Below are 13,464 nucleotides of genomic sequence, written 5' to 3'. Positions count from 1 at the left end.
CTGCATCACCACTGACCTTGCACGAACTTTACAAACTCTTTCATTTCTAGGCACAGCTATGAAAGTACCTTGTAGGTCTTGCCATAATCACAGATGTGTTTTTACTGTGTAAACCTCTGCCAACAAAGCCTGGTATATCAGGCACTACTCCTAGAATCGCTCCTGCTTCCTCCCAGCGCCTCCCCAGCAGACATATGGGGTGTCCTGGCAGTGTGCAACAGTCCAGGTCCAGCTCACACACCACTTTAAAAAACTTGCCCCAATGCGAGTTTTCTATGCAGATGCCTTGCAAGCTGCTTTTCTTTCACAGCAAGCACGGCTGGGCCAGGGAGAGCAGCTTCTTGGCTTTCCCCACTGCTCCCACCAGCCCAGCTCCCTCGAGAGCTGCCTCAGTGGCTGAGCCGTGCCTGGGCACAGGGCGGGAGGCAGCAGAGTCACGGCACCGATGGCACTTGGCAGGCACTGGTGACAACACTGCGGCCACATGAAACCCAAACGCAGCCCTTGGAGAGCCGCAGGCTCCTCTGCAAAGGAGATCTGAGCCCTTTAAGGAAGAGAGAGGAGCAGAAATCAATTGTCTGCTCGCCTTCCTCCCTGGGCCCCCTCTCCCCCTCCTCCATCACCGCCACCACCACACACGCACCCTATTCACCCTGCTGGAAGGTGACATTTGCTATTAACCTTATATTGGGCCATTTTGTAAATCAATGTCACTTACATTTAATAACAAGTGTAATCAAAGGAATTATGCAAATTTAATTTGATGCTTCTTGAATTATGCAAATCTGCACCACATATAATGGCTTCTGACATGTGCCCAGTTGGAGAACGTTCCATTACCTCCTCTCTTATTACCCCTATTATTATTTTTATTTTTTTTATCCTGTGGTGGGGGGGAGGGAGCAGTGGTTAGGCTTAAAGGCAGGGGGGACAAGTGAGTGCAAGGGGAAGAGAAGGGAAAGAAGAGGCGTGGTGAAGGAAAGTGCTCCTTTGCCTGCATTTTGAGTAGAAAAGCCTCCTGAAGGCATTTCTGTTATTGTTATTGCAGAGCAAGGAGCGCGGGGTGGGGAGGGAGGGAGGAATAGGGATAGGGGGAATCATTTCCCATGAATGGCTTTGCAGGCAATAATACTATAAGCCTCTGATTCTAAATTACTGCCCTTCCAGTCCTATCTCCAGCATGATATTACTCTCCTTGGCCTCTTCTTCCTGCATTACTAGGCAAGCTGGGGGAGGGTGAGGGAAGAGGGGAGCAGGGCCCACAGAAAACGCAAAATGAACGCGTGAAAAGGGGTTTTGGTTTCTTTTGCTCCATAGCCACCCCAGGTACCCCCACATCCTTATTTCTCCCGCCGGAGCCCCAGGAGAATAGCTGTTCTTTTCCCCTTGGCTTTCCCACCACTTACTTGTTTCCTTGCACGTGACCTCAAGATTGGGGAAAGACCGCCACTAAATGGATGTGCCACAATTTGCAATATCTTCTCAGAAACTTGGGGCATCTGCAGCCAGAGGCACGACAAGCTCCTCCTTTTGCAAGTACTTCAGTGTCTGCAGCACCAGAAGTCAGCTTGGACCAGCCACTTTCTCTGTCAGTTTTGCCTGTCAGGTGGCAAGAGGATTTGATGGTAACAGTGCGGATCTGAAAGACAGTGCAGTGATGGAAGTAGAATATATGACACTGGACCACACCTTCCTCTGCTGGACCCCTCACAGCAGCTGATGAGTGACTTTTCCATGATAATTTGTAAAGTGTGACCCTGGGCAAGACTGCTCCCACTTCTGTGTCTTGGTGTCCTCACACTTGTACAAAGCAGATAAAGAAATAAGTCTGTCTTTTGGAAAGAGAAGAAAAAAGGAGATTAAACATGTTTTCAAAGGTCTGTGTGCTCATCTAATGTGAATTGATATGCATTATGAGGGCACAGCACCAGAATGGGTCCATCATTTCTGTAAGGTAAGGAGTCACTAATATCAGAAGTCTCCCCACTTTAGATTTGAGAAGTGAAAGGCACAGGAGGATTTCTACAATTTCCAGTCAATTTACACTTGCTATGTTTCCTTCCAAAACTCTTCCAATTTTTTTTTCCCTGTTTGCTCTAAATACTTCTGGTTTGTTACATAGCCTTAAAAGACTGCAATTTTTTTTCTAATGGAAGATAATTTCCAGAAAATACTCTGTGTTTGGATTTAAAACATAATAAACCAGAAAATATTTCTAGATTATTTTTATGCCTGTTAACAGTTCAAATTAATTTTAAAGCTAAATAAAAGTTTTTTTTGTTTTAGTGGAAGGAATGATTTTTTATCTGTTATCAAAAATGTACTCTCATAGAAATTTTGGTGAGAGGAAGCTGTCCCTACTCTGCCCAAACGGAAAATCATATGAAATTCCTTGTGTAGAATGCCATGTTTCAGGTAGTCCATGATAAAATGGCTTCCACCAATGATGGGGTGAAATGGATGTGCCAACCCCACTTTGGGGCTAACATCTGCTGGGTTTGGAAAGAAACATGTAACTCAGCCACGGGATGCTGCTAACATGATGGTATTGGGCAGCAGAACGAGCAGCTCCCCAACACCATCAGCACTCCACTGCTGTTGCCAGTTCTCCATAGAGCCCATAAAGAAAACCAAGGTGGAACTTCATCTCAAGAGCTGTGGCTGCAGGTACAAATCCAGCTGTGAAGCCTCAGTCCAGCATGTTCTCCAGCCCTTGTCCAGGAAGCCTGGTCCCACACTCTCCAGCCCCCAGGTCTGCGGTGCCTGGAAGGAGTGTCAGCAAGAACATCAATAACTGTGTCTGGCATTTGCTCACCTGTGCCCCAGGTTGTTGATTCAAAGCCCAGAGATGGTGTCTATCATTAGGAGGCTGAAGAAAAGAATGAAGCTCATTTCAGAGTCATATAAGCCAATAACCTCTAAAGTCCTCCGCAGCCCAAGGCTTCTAGACTGCACAGAGGACAGAGACCTTGCCTTGCTTTGCCTTGCCAGCAGATGCCCTCCATTCTTCCCGTGGACATGGGGATGGTCAGGACTTGCTCCCAGCCCTGGGAGCCAGATGCTGTACTAGCAGATTAGCAGGAGGGTGTCCATCACAAAGTGCCACAGCTGAAGCACCATTGTGAGTGCCCACCTCACACTGCCCTGGGCCCTTCTGGGGAAGCAGGTTAATGAGTACATGGAGCTGAACTTGTCCCTGGTGTTAAGCCTGCTGAGGCCAATGGAGGTACCAAACAGCCCATGGGGTCTCATTCCTGAATTCAAGAGGTGTGTAGCAGATGGAAGCATCTCTCCTGCAGAGAGAGCTCAGCACACAACATGCTGTCTCATAACTGGTGTTTCTGGGCTTATCTCTCCATGGAGCTTTTCATGAGGATATCCCTAAACAACTCCAACCATGGATATTTCAGGATAAAAGGGTCTATGTTGGAGTTTGTTGGGAATAGCTGTCAGGAACAGACCTGTGGAGGTAGAAAATGTACTGTACACTACACTACAGCCAGCAGCACCAGGCGCAGAGCTAAAGCATGGTACACTGGTGACTGTTGCAACATGGGCTCACTGCTGCCTGTGTGCTCCTCAACTGCAGCCCCAGCTGGAGGATGCCAAGTACAACAGAGCAGCCAGAGAAGCCTTAAAGTGAGTGTTTTTCATCAGGCAACCTGTTTCCTGGAGCTCAGGTCCTGATGCTGTAGGTTGATTCAGAAATGAGCAATGCAAAGTTCCCAAATACAGGCTGAAAGACCTTTGTGCCATTGCCAGGAGAGGGAATTTGTTTGACTTGAGCCCTGGAAGGGGCATGCTGGGCTTCCCCAGAGTAAACAGATAGAATGGGGAAATGCCTCTGAAAGCCATAATTGACACAAGGCCTCTAAAAGGGACTGCTCCCAGTGGGAGGCCATGCTGCTTGAAGTTTCCTTGCTCTCCCATTCCCTGGAAATCACAGGTCATTGCTTGCAGCCGCTTCCTCCCCACTAAAACTGTAACCAGCTAAGAGCTATAAAAACACCAAAGCATGGAAAGGCTGAGAATCTGAGCTGATGAGAAAGGACACACCAACAAAATGACCACGAAACCTCCTGGGAAGCAGTTAGGAGGAAGCAGGCTGGGACAGTGCAAGAGAAGAGTTCCTGGAGGAAGATGGTGAAGGCTTCAGAGGCAGCAGAGACAGAGGTGAAAGAAGGCCACTAAGACATCTAGCAGCCATGTGGAGAGGAGTTTCCAAGGAAGATTTCATGGCACATGCCAAGGCCTTGTCACCCCACTCCCAGAAAGGACTTAATCTCTAGTGCCCTTGATACTTTACACAATGCCCAGAGCAAACATTTATTTGCTACACCACAGCAACCGGCATTCTCTTTTTCATTAAAAAAAAGGCTTTTAAATGAGAGCTAAAGAAGAAATGAAATTATGGACAGTCCTACTTCTGACCACAGTCCCAGCTCTTCCACTTCTGCTTCTGATGGGCCACGCTGCACAGGAGCTAATGAGTGTTCTGCCCTCTCTGTGTCTCAGTTTCCCCACCTGTAAGAAGGAGATGACAGGGCAGACACTCACCCCATAGGGCTGACACAGACTCTACCAGCAGTGGCTCCTCTGCAGTGTCACTCCATCACTAGAGGAACCTCTTGCTTACCAAAGGAAAAGAAGGGGGCTGAGGGTGATGCCAAAAGGGAATATGTTCCCATTTACCCTTGCCTTGGCAAAGCCAAAGGACAGGGAGTTTCACTGGGAAGGCAACTAAGTTTCTCCTTCCTTTTAGAGCAGATGAAAGTAGGATAAGAGTCACATTTGATGTAGAGTGAGTCATATGTAGGAATGAGACCGAAGAGTAAGACAAGAGAAACACAGGCAAATGTCACATAAGAAACTGAACAGGTAGATCAGCTGATCTTTCATAATGAGCTAATTACATATTTTGTTATTATGTTTTTAGAGGCTTTTAGGTTCTGTGTTACATAATTTAATTACTGCAAAGAGCTCCAGGAATTAAATATTTGGGAAAAAAAACTTTTGAGGATGAGTATTGTCTTCCTGTAAGCATGACTGGGATTTGCATGGACAGAATCTCCCAATGCCCATTTTAAGCTGGCAGGAATCTGACGAAATGCAGAAGCAGCAAAGTGGGGATCAGAGGGAGCCAATCTCTTTTGGAGCTTCTTACTCCCAGCACCCTGAAAGCTTTGGTAGATCCTGCTGGCATGAAACCCCACAGCCCATTTCCCACACTGAGCTGGGAAAAGTCTCGACACATGGGTTAATGACAGCAAGAACACCTAACATCTGTTAGATGGGGAAAAATCAGTGAGACCCCATGGAGAACTCTCTATCCACTTGCTGTCAGGTCCCTTACCACAGGGCCCTGGCAAAAGTCAGCATCACCCTGCCCTGGCTCCCCCTCACATCCCAGCCCAGCCTCCCCTGGTACAAGCAGTGGTCCCACATCTTTGCTGCCTCCATCCGCATCCAGGGATGCTGAAGGGTTTCAAGGTCTCACTTGGAAGGTCTATCCACAGCAATGCTGCAGGAGTCACCCATCTGAGTGCTGCTTTTAGCCTGGTGGAGCAAACTCACCACGGTGCAATGCCGTCAGCATCAATGGAGCCTCACAGAGGGTGAATCCTGCTTGCTCAGCCTCTCTCCAGCACCTGATCCCACAGGCAGAGAGCGTGGAGATCTTTTTTCTCTCTCCCTCCTCCTTTCATTTCTGCCCATTTTTCATTCCTCCTATTCCTTCTTTCTGAATACATGGGTACAGCTCTGCTTGTAGAAATCCCACAGAGTTATTCCTGCTTCATCCCACAGCAGTTCAGCACAGACAGTGATCCTTGATTTCTCCTCTTATACCCTTTCCAAGAAGCTAGTTCTTGGCACCACAGGGAGATGGATTATTTGATCTTTATTAATTTATTGAAGGGAAAGAAGAGGGTGGAAATTGCAATGAAAGGGACAGCCAGCAAGATGGCAAGGAAGAGAGGTTAAAAATGAAGTCATCATCTAATTGGCCCGCAGTGAATTATTCACATGTATAATCTTTTTAAAAAAAAAAAAATTCAGCACAAGGCAATGCAAGTAAATGCTGTTCATGTTTAAAAGTCATTTCCATAAGTAAGTGCAATTTCTCTACTGTTTGCCCCTGTTTAATGAAGTGAAATCTTGTTTGCATTCCTCCCAATTTCCCAACGAAAGGCGCCCAAGCGTTTGCACCAAAATTACTCGGCCCAAATTAAAACCCTCCAACACTTAAAAAAAAAAGAAGGAAAGGGGGAAAAAATCAGACTTATTTTTAAAATGCCTTAAGTGCATCCCAGCATCCTAATTTATTTTTAGACACTCGTTATTAAGAGTAGTAGTAAGTTTCCCTTTCTCTCTCGCTCTCTCTCTTATTTAAATGAACTTAATGGCAATAGATGCAAATGTCTGGAAGAGGAAAATAGTTAACATTTATTTATTCTTACTGTTGTCTCTTCCCTGGCTGGTGTCATTAGAACAGTTCGTTGCATCCCATTCGCTCCCATTAGCTCTGCTATCAGAGCCACCCAGCACGACTCCAGCACGGCTCGAAGTGCTTTCTGCGGCCCACATAGGGACTACATCATCATCTCCGAGGCACTGGCTTAATGACAAGAAAAAAAATCGGAATATATTGCACAGTGATCTAGGGAAACAACAACAAAACCCACCGCCACTGCCAGCGTCACCCAATACCATCTCCCCTTGACCCGGATGCATGGCCCTGCCTCTGCCAGGTGGGCGGACAGACAGACAGACCGGCCATGGCGCTGGGACAAACATGCCTTCACAATTCATTGATCTGGGCAATGTGCAGAGAAATTCGCCAACGGGGACCCTGAGTGCTTGGAAACGCGCTCGGGAGGACCCAGCGAGGCTGGAATGGGTTCAAACAGCTGCTCGGTGCTGGCAGAGCCATCTCTCCCCGACAGGGGGCTGCCGGCCGGCTGGCTCCTGGTTCCCGGCATGGGCAGCAGCAGACAGCCAGGGGGGGCTTGAACCCCTCACCGGGTGAACCCCACTTTCCTCTAGTGCCTGCACTGCTCACCAGCAGGAGCTTTTCCTAAAGCAAACCAGACCAGCTCACACATGTGAGCTACTGAGTATGCTGGGGCCACGCGACCCCAGCTGCCAGCTCCAGTTGACAGCGTGTGCCACCCCACAGGGTGCATTGTCCTAGCCCACTAGCCACCCCTGCAGAGACAAGGGGCTTATCCCTAATCTCCCCCAGGGAGCAGTGGCCAGGGGCCAGCACTGTCAGGTGGCAGCCCAGAGAGGCCGGTGCCCTGGTGCCTAGTAGAAGTGGCCAAAACACACCATCACCCCAAGCACTGGGCTCCTCTCCAACCCCCTGGTTGTGGAGGTGGAGATGACCCACACCAGCAGGGCAAAATCCCTTTGCAAGCAAGAGGGAGATGGCAGATCCCCTACCCAGAACACCTGTGGGTTTTGGGGTCTTCTGAGCCCCTCACCTCAGGTGGAACACAGGCAAGGGTGGCAGCAAGCATGTGAGAGGGACACCAGGGCTCGGTGACAGCACCAGCTGACAAAGCAGCATTTGGGAGGGAGGACATCAGCATCTGCAGCGCTGACACGTAAGAGAGGCGGCAGCTATTGCAGGCGGGTATGGAGCCATACGAAGGGCCCTCCCCGCCTCCATAAAGTTGACATTGTCTCCTGTGATAACTTTTCTGCTGAGGTAGGAGACACTTTACTGCAGAGTTGCACACAGCAAGTAGCTGCCCTCCCCCCCGCCCCTTCCCATCCTCTCCCTCTCTCCAGCATCATTTACATCCTTAATTAGCTGTAATTCTGCAGTGCTCATTAGGGAAGGACTGGAAAATATCAAGGAGCCCACAAGCAGGGGGCTTCGGGGGAGAGGGAGGAAGACAGAGACACAGGCATCAGGTTAAGAGGGGATGCCTAAGGCTGGATTGTGGAACTGGGAGCTAGGAGCTACTTGCTTAATTCGGGTGGGATGCTTACACTAATTCGGAAGCACTGATCCAGTGATGAGGTTAAAGAGGCCACACTGTCCCACCTAGAAAGGCAGAAGGCTTGTTCTGAGGATAACAGCATCTCATCAAGAGAACTTGTTCTTACCGCCATGCTCGTAGGTGATGTCTCTCTGCTGGGTCATTCAGTGCCCCACACTCTTCAAGTCAATGGTCAGGTAGAGAAGGAGGAGGAGGGCAACCTTCCCCTCCAATGCAGACAGCTACAAAAACTTGTTTTGTCCTCCAGCCTTTGGAGGAATTACCAAGCAAAGGTGTTTCTCTGGAAAACTGCAGCTGACTAGGCTAAAGCACTTCTGTCAGGTGTGCCACTGTGCAGCAACCTTTTGATTGGAGAAAGGAAGACCAAAAAGTGACCCAGAAAAAAATCTGAATTAGTAGGTAATTGTTTATTTAAAGCAGATGCTCTCTTGATTTGAAACAAGAAGGGGTAAGCATTTTGAATTTGACTTCAATTACCTAAAATAACAAACAAGCAAGAAATTAGGAGTTGAAACTATAGTCAAACTTTACATTCCTGGTTGTTGAATGAAATATATATTTCAGCCCCAAATGGGCGAACATTGTGAAGTTTTATTTTTGGTCCAGATATTTGATATAATTACTTTAGGGACCAGCAGCAGACCCAGGCAGTTCTAATCTGGACTCCCTTTTGCTCAGGAGTATACAAACACAGAGAAAGTCAAGTTCTCCCTCTGCACACCCTCAAGGTATAAGACCATTAACAAGGTATTATTGCCTCCTTCCCTTAGCTGGAGGACAGGGAACAGGGAGAGTAAGTGAATTGACCAAGGATATAAAGGAAATCTGTGGCAGAGCCAGGTGGTGACCCAAGATTTCATGTCTGTCTTTGAACTGCTGGTTACCAGCCATCCTTCCCTACGCTGTAGCACATAGATTTTTGTATGCAAATTTGCCCTTGCAATTTTGGGCATATACTTGGCTATTTTTTAATTCAGTGCCTAGCCATAGCTTTGCTTGAGGTTAGATGTGCATGTAAAAGTCTATCTGGGAATTCACTGAAGTTGATGAGTATGGTCTTACCAAGTCCATCCTGCTGCTTTTCACTTGCCTGCAATAATCTGAGCCTACAAACTGAGCTGTGATAGCGTGCCTCACCTAAGACTCAAAATGACCACCGGTGCATGTCAGACTACTAACAAACATATAGGCATGTGCATAAGCAGGCACTTTGAAGTATCTTCCTCTTTTATTAATATTTTCAAATTCCTGTTAGTGTTTAGATGAAACTTGAAATAACAGAGAATGAGAATAAGCAAACATGCCAGAACAAGTCAAGATAAAACCCCAGTGAAGTGAAACTTCATAGAAGTGCTTAGGACCTTTGCAAAATAGCATTTCAGTGATTTGTATCATTGGCTCTGAGGTTTAACACAGGTTAATTCCCTTTGCACTTATCTGAGACAACTTATTTACATCACTCAAGCAAAGAGAAATCTGACCCATATTTCTGTATTAACATCTGGCTTTTCTTGTAGAGTCTGGTACATAGATTTCTAAGGTCTTTACCAAGGAAATAAAATTTCCAGCTCCCCTCTACATGAAATTTGGCTTACAAAGAAGTAGCTGTGGAACAGAGACTGCCTGCATCTCGTTGGAATGCTTTAAAGAGCATCTTCTCTGCACTTCCAAGGCACCATTTAGTCAAGGTTTTCAATGACAAATTGACAATGACAAACCTTCAGAAGGGATTTTGTCCGTTACCACTCTAATATTTGGGAATAAAAAGGATCAGAAAAACAAAAACAAATGCTAGATCCACATGCCTGCTAGAGATGGTACAGGTGGTACAAAGAAAATGACTCATCATTACCTGGCTGTAGATGACAGGTACGCCCGTTGGTTTAGACTCACTCCCAGACATCTATGGAGGAGGGTGTGGAAGCAGAAAGAGCTCCTCCTGGTTCTTGCATAGCTCACAACTGCGAAGGCCAGCTCCTGGGCAACAGCTCACACTTGCATGAAGCCATCTGCACTCTCCTGCTCACAGCAGTCAGTGATTTCCTTCAAAATGGTTGAAAAGTATCTTTTGCAAATTGCTCATTAGTGGGTTCTTTGATACCTAGAGTGCCAAGGAATGGCATCATTCCCACAGACTACTTGCCATTATTACATCCTCTTTCTGTACTTCATCCTTCTGCTCAAAAGCCTAGAGGAACAGCTGGAGCTTGCCTTTTGCCTTGTAGCAATAGTCAGAAATCCTGAGCTCAGACAAACTGACTCTGGGATGAAGTGAGGCTCAGCAGATGTCTAGAAAAACAGGTAAAGTCTGAACCACAGATATCCAAATGTGAGTCACCTTTCCCACAGTTTGGTTTCAGGGCTGGATGTACGTAAAATGAACCCAAGGCATAAAGGTGTGTTGTACGCAGCTGCCAGAACTGGCAACAAATCTGCACCAGGGATGGATGGCCCTGTAAGGACAAGTAAGGAGGAACAACCTGACATGAACAGAACCAAGCTCTTTTGTGGGTGAATGTGGACAGGCACATAGGAGTTAAATTACATATGTGCATGCACATTTACATTTTCATGTGTGTGTTGGGGTGTGTCTGATCCTGCACATCAATTTGTGCAGGTGCCAGGAGAGGAAGGGGGACTCCCCAGGCTGCACAGCAGCTGAAGTGTAGACAAGAGTTTGTGGACTGGTTCTTAATAGCTTGAGGTGTCAGCTGTAAGGGTTTATTTCCAGCACAGAGCATTTTCCCCTGCTAAGAGTCAAGGAAACCTCAAGTACTGTACAGAGAATGTAACACGAAGGAAACATCAGGGAAGATTTCTATTCACTCAGCCTATGGTAACTTGGGAAGAAAGCTTCACCCATGAAAAGAGACCGCCTGTGTAACATGTAGAGACACTTGGCTGACTAATTGGCATTTTTCTGCACTCCCAGACACAGTTTTAGAGCATCTCCTCCAGAAACAGGCTCTCTCTCAGCAGTGAAAGCCCAGCCTAACAGTGCCTCCCACTGAACCTGCTGTCTCAGCTGGCACCTCACTCCTTGGGCATCCTGATCTTTTCCACAAGGACTCGCGTAGTGAGAAGGAGGGAGATTGATAGCAAGGAAAAGCAGCGGATGAAAAGTAAACTCACACTACATAAATTCTTACATGATTTTTATAAGGACACAACATCGTAACAACTTGCCAAGAACAACATCGAAATTATTTCAAGGTTTCCCATTTGTTTGTAAAGTGAATATTAAAAGTGCAGGCAGCAGTCTCCCGGTGTTCTCCTGGGAACTGTTAGTGTCCGTAGTAACGAGGTCATTCCTTTTTTATTAGCAGAAGGGTTTCTGTAAAGTTAAATGTGCTGACAGCCTTTTGCCTTTGATGTTGGGTTTCACCTCAGTCCCTCCTGCAGATATTGCTGCTCCTCCCTCGCAAAGACACATCCCTGACAAACAATCTCCCCTCTGTCTTCCCTCCTTGTTTGTTTAGATGCATGATAGGCAGCTCTGTTAAAGGGCAGCACATGAAGGCAGGCTGGTGTTTCAGTGGACGGGAGAGATGTGAGAGATTTGGTTGCTGTAATTAAGTCAGTCTTCATTCTCCCAAACTGCCGGGACTCAGTACCCTTCATTTTATTGATCAGACAGATAATTACAGTGACAGCAGTCACAACCCCCCCTCGGTTACAGTTGCACTAAAATTGCAGTGGTGCCACATTCAGATGAACATGGGACGCGCAGAGCCCCTGCCACAAAGTCTGGCCTGGAGGGGGAGGCGGGGAGCAGAACCCCAGCTCCATGCCTACCCACACAAGGCTCTCCTTGCTCTGCAGCTACAGAGATAAGTCCTCCTTCCCCAGTAGAGTGGAAACACCCTTCCCCAGGAGGACATGCAGTTATCCCTGCTGCTGCCCTGTCTTAGTTATCACAGCTCCTGCTGAAGCACCTTCCCTGTCCAGTGACCTGGACATCCCTGTGGAGTGGTCTCCAAACACCTGTGTACTGTGCCTACCTGACCACGGCCAGCAAGGATGCTAAAACAGAGATGGCACACAGCAAACAGTTGTTCTGTGTAAAAGAAGGGACATCCAGTGGGGACAGCACCGAATTAGCACTTGTGAGACGCACTTCTGGGCTCTACCAAAGAGTTTCCCGAAGGTCCTAGCAAACTAACTAAACAGTCTCCACAGTAAAAGAACAGAGTGGCCTCAAGAGCCTTGTTCAGTAGCTGCTCAGAGCCACAGCCACTGCACGCTCTGTGTGCACACACCAGAGCCAGCACCAGGGAGCCTGAGTCCCAACCGGCTCCTCCGCACAGCACAACACTGCAAATAAGCTAACATTTTTTGTTGTTTGAACATTAAACAGGCAACAATGCCCATGAAGTGTATTGTGTGTAGCCACTCCTTAGAGCAGCAAAAGATAAATAATACTTTCATGCTTCATCGTGAAGTGCACATTGTGTGCACCCAAATAATAAGAAATAATGTGAGTATCCTTGTTCATCATGAATGTAGTAGGAAGAAATCAACTTCTTCCCTGGGAAAGGGTGCTTAGAAATGATTTATTCACTCTTGGGAAATGAATACAAAAACCAAAGAGACACCGTTGAGCACTGAGGTGGACCAGAAATGTATCTGCTCGTATTTAACCACAGGATCAAGAATTGAAATCAGGTGGCTGATGATGGCACTAAAACCACTTCAGCTCTGGGATCCACATTCAAAACCAACCACAAGCCAGTGATGAAGAAACACTGTGACCCCGAGTCCTACTGCTGTTCGGTGACTGACATCGAACAGGCTGCTACCATTCAGATTCATTTACAGACCACAAATGTGTATCAGCAGACCACGAGAAGAGGACCTCCCTGCTGGAATCACAGAGATCTACAGACTTCTAGGAAATACGACCTAGCAAGCCAGGGTCTTATTTCTGGCTCAGCTGAGCTTGCTTGTTTCTCTGTTTGTACTGAGCTCTCTGTGAAACAGGCTGCTTTCAGAAGGAGATGGGTCAGTATGATCCTAAAAGCAAAGCTGAGACCAAGTAGCCTAGAGTAAGTGGTTCGTACACTTGGTGGCTGAAGGTCCCAGGTCAACAATGGAGAAACAGGAATAATTTTAGCCATGGCACTGTGCTTGAGATTCATCCCTCCATGATCTCACCTTGCACTGGTGGTCTCTTGCTAGGCTGAGCCCTGACCTCCTGCAACTCAGCACCACTAGTTGCTCCCAAACACAGGAGACAACCTTTCCATGGGAACGCAGCATGCCAGCAGAGCAGGGCCTGCCTGTGGTGGGGATGCCCACAGCAGTGGTGTGGGCTGTCCACAAAGAGATGCAGCCAGGACAAAGAACTGTCCCGTAGAAGAGCCGGGACATGACACAGCAAGACCCCATCCCTCCAAAAGCCAACTGCAACAATGCAGCACCCCTGGGGACACAGTCCCCAGGCTCTGTCTGCCCT

Source organism: Nesoenas mayeri (genome assembly GCF_963082525.1).
Source record: "Nesoenas mayeri genome assembly, chromosome: 7".
Lineage (NCBI taxonomy): Eukaryota > Metazoa > Chordata > Aves > Columbiformes > Columbidae > Nesoenas > Nesoenas mayeri.
Note: the sequence above shows the minus strand (reverse complement) of the source record.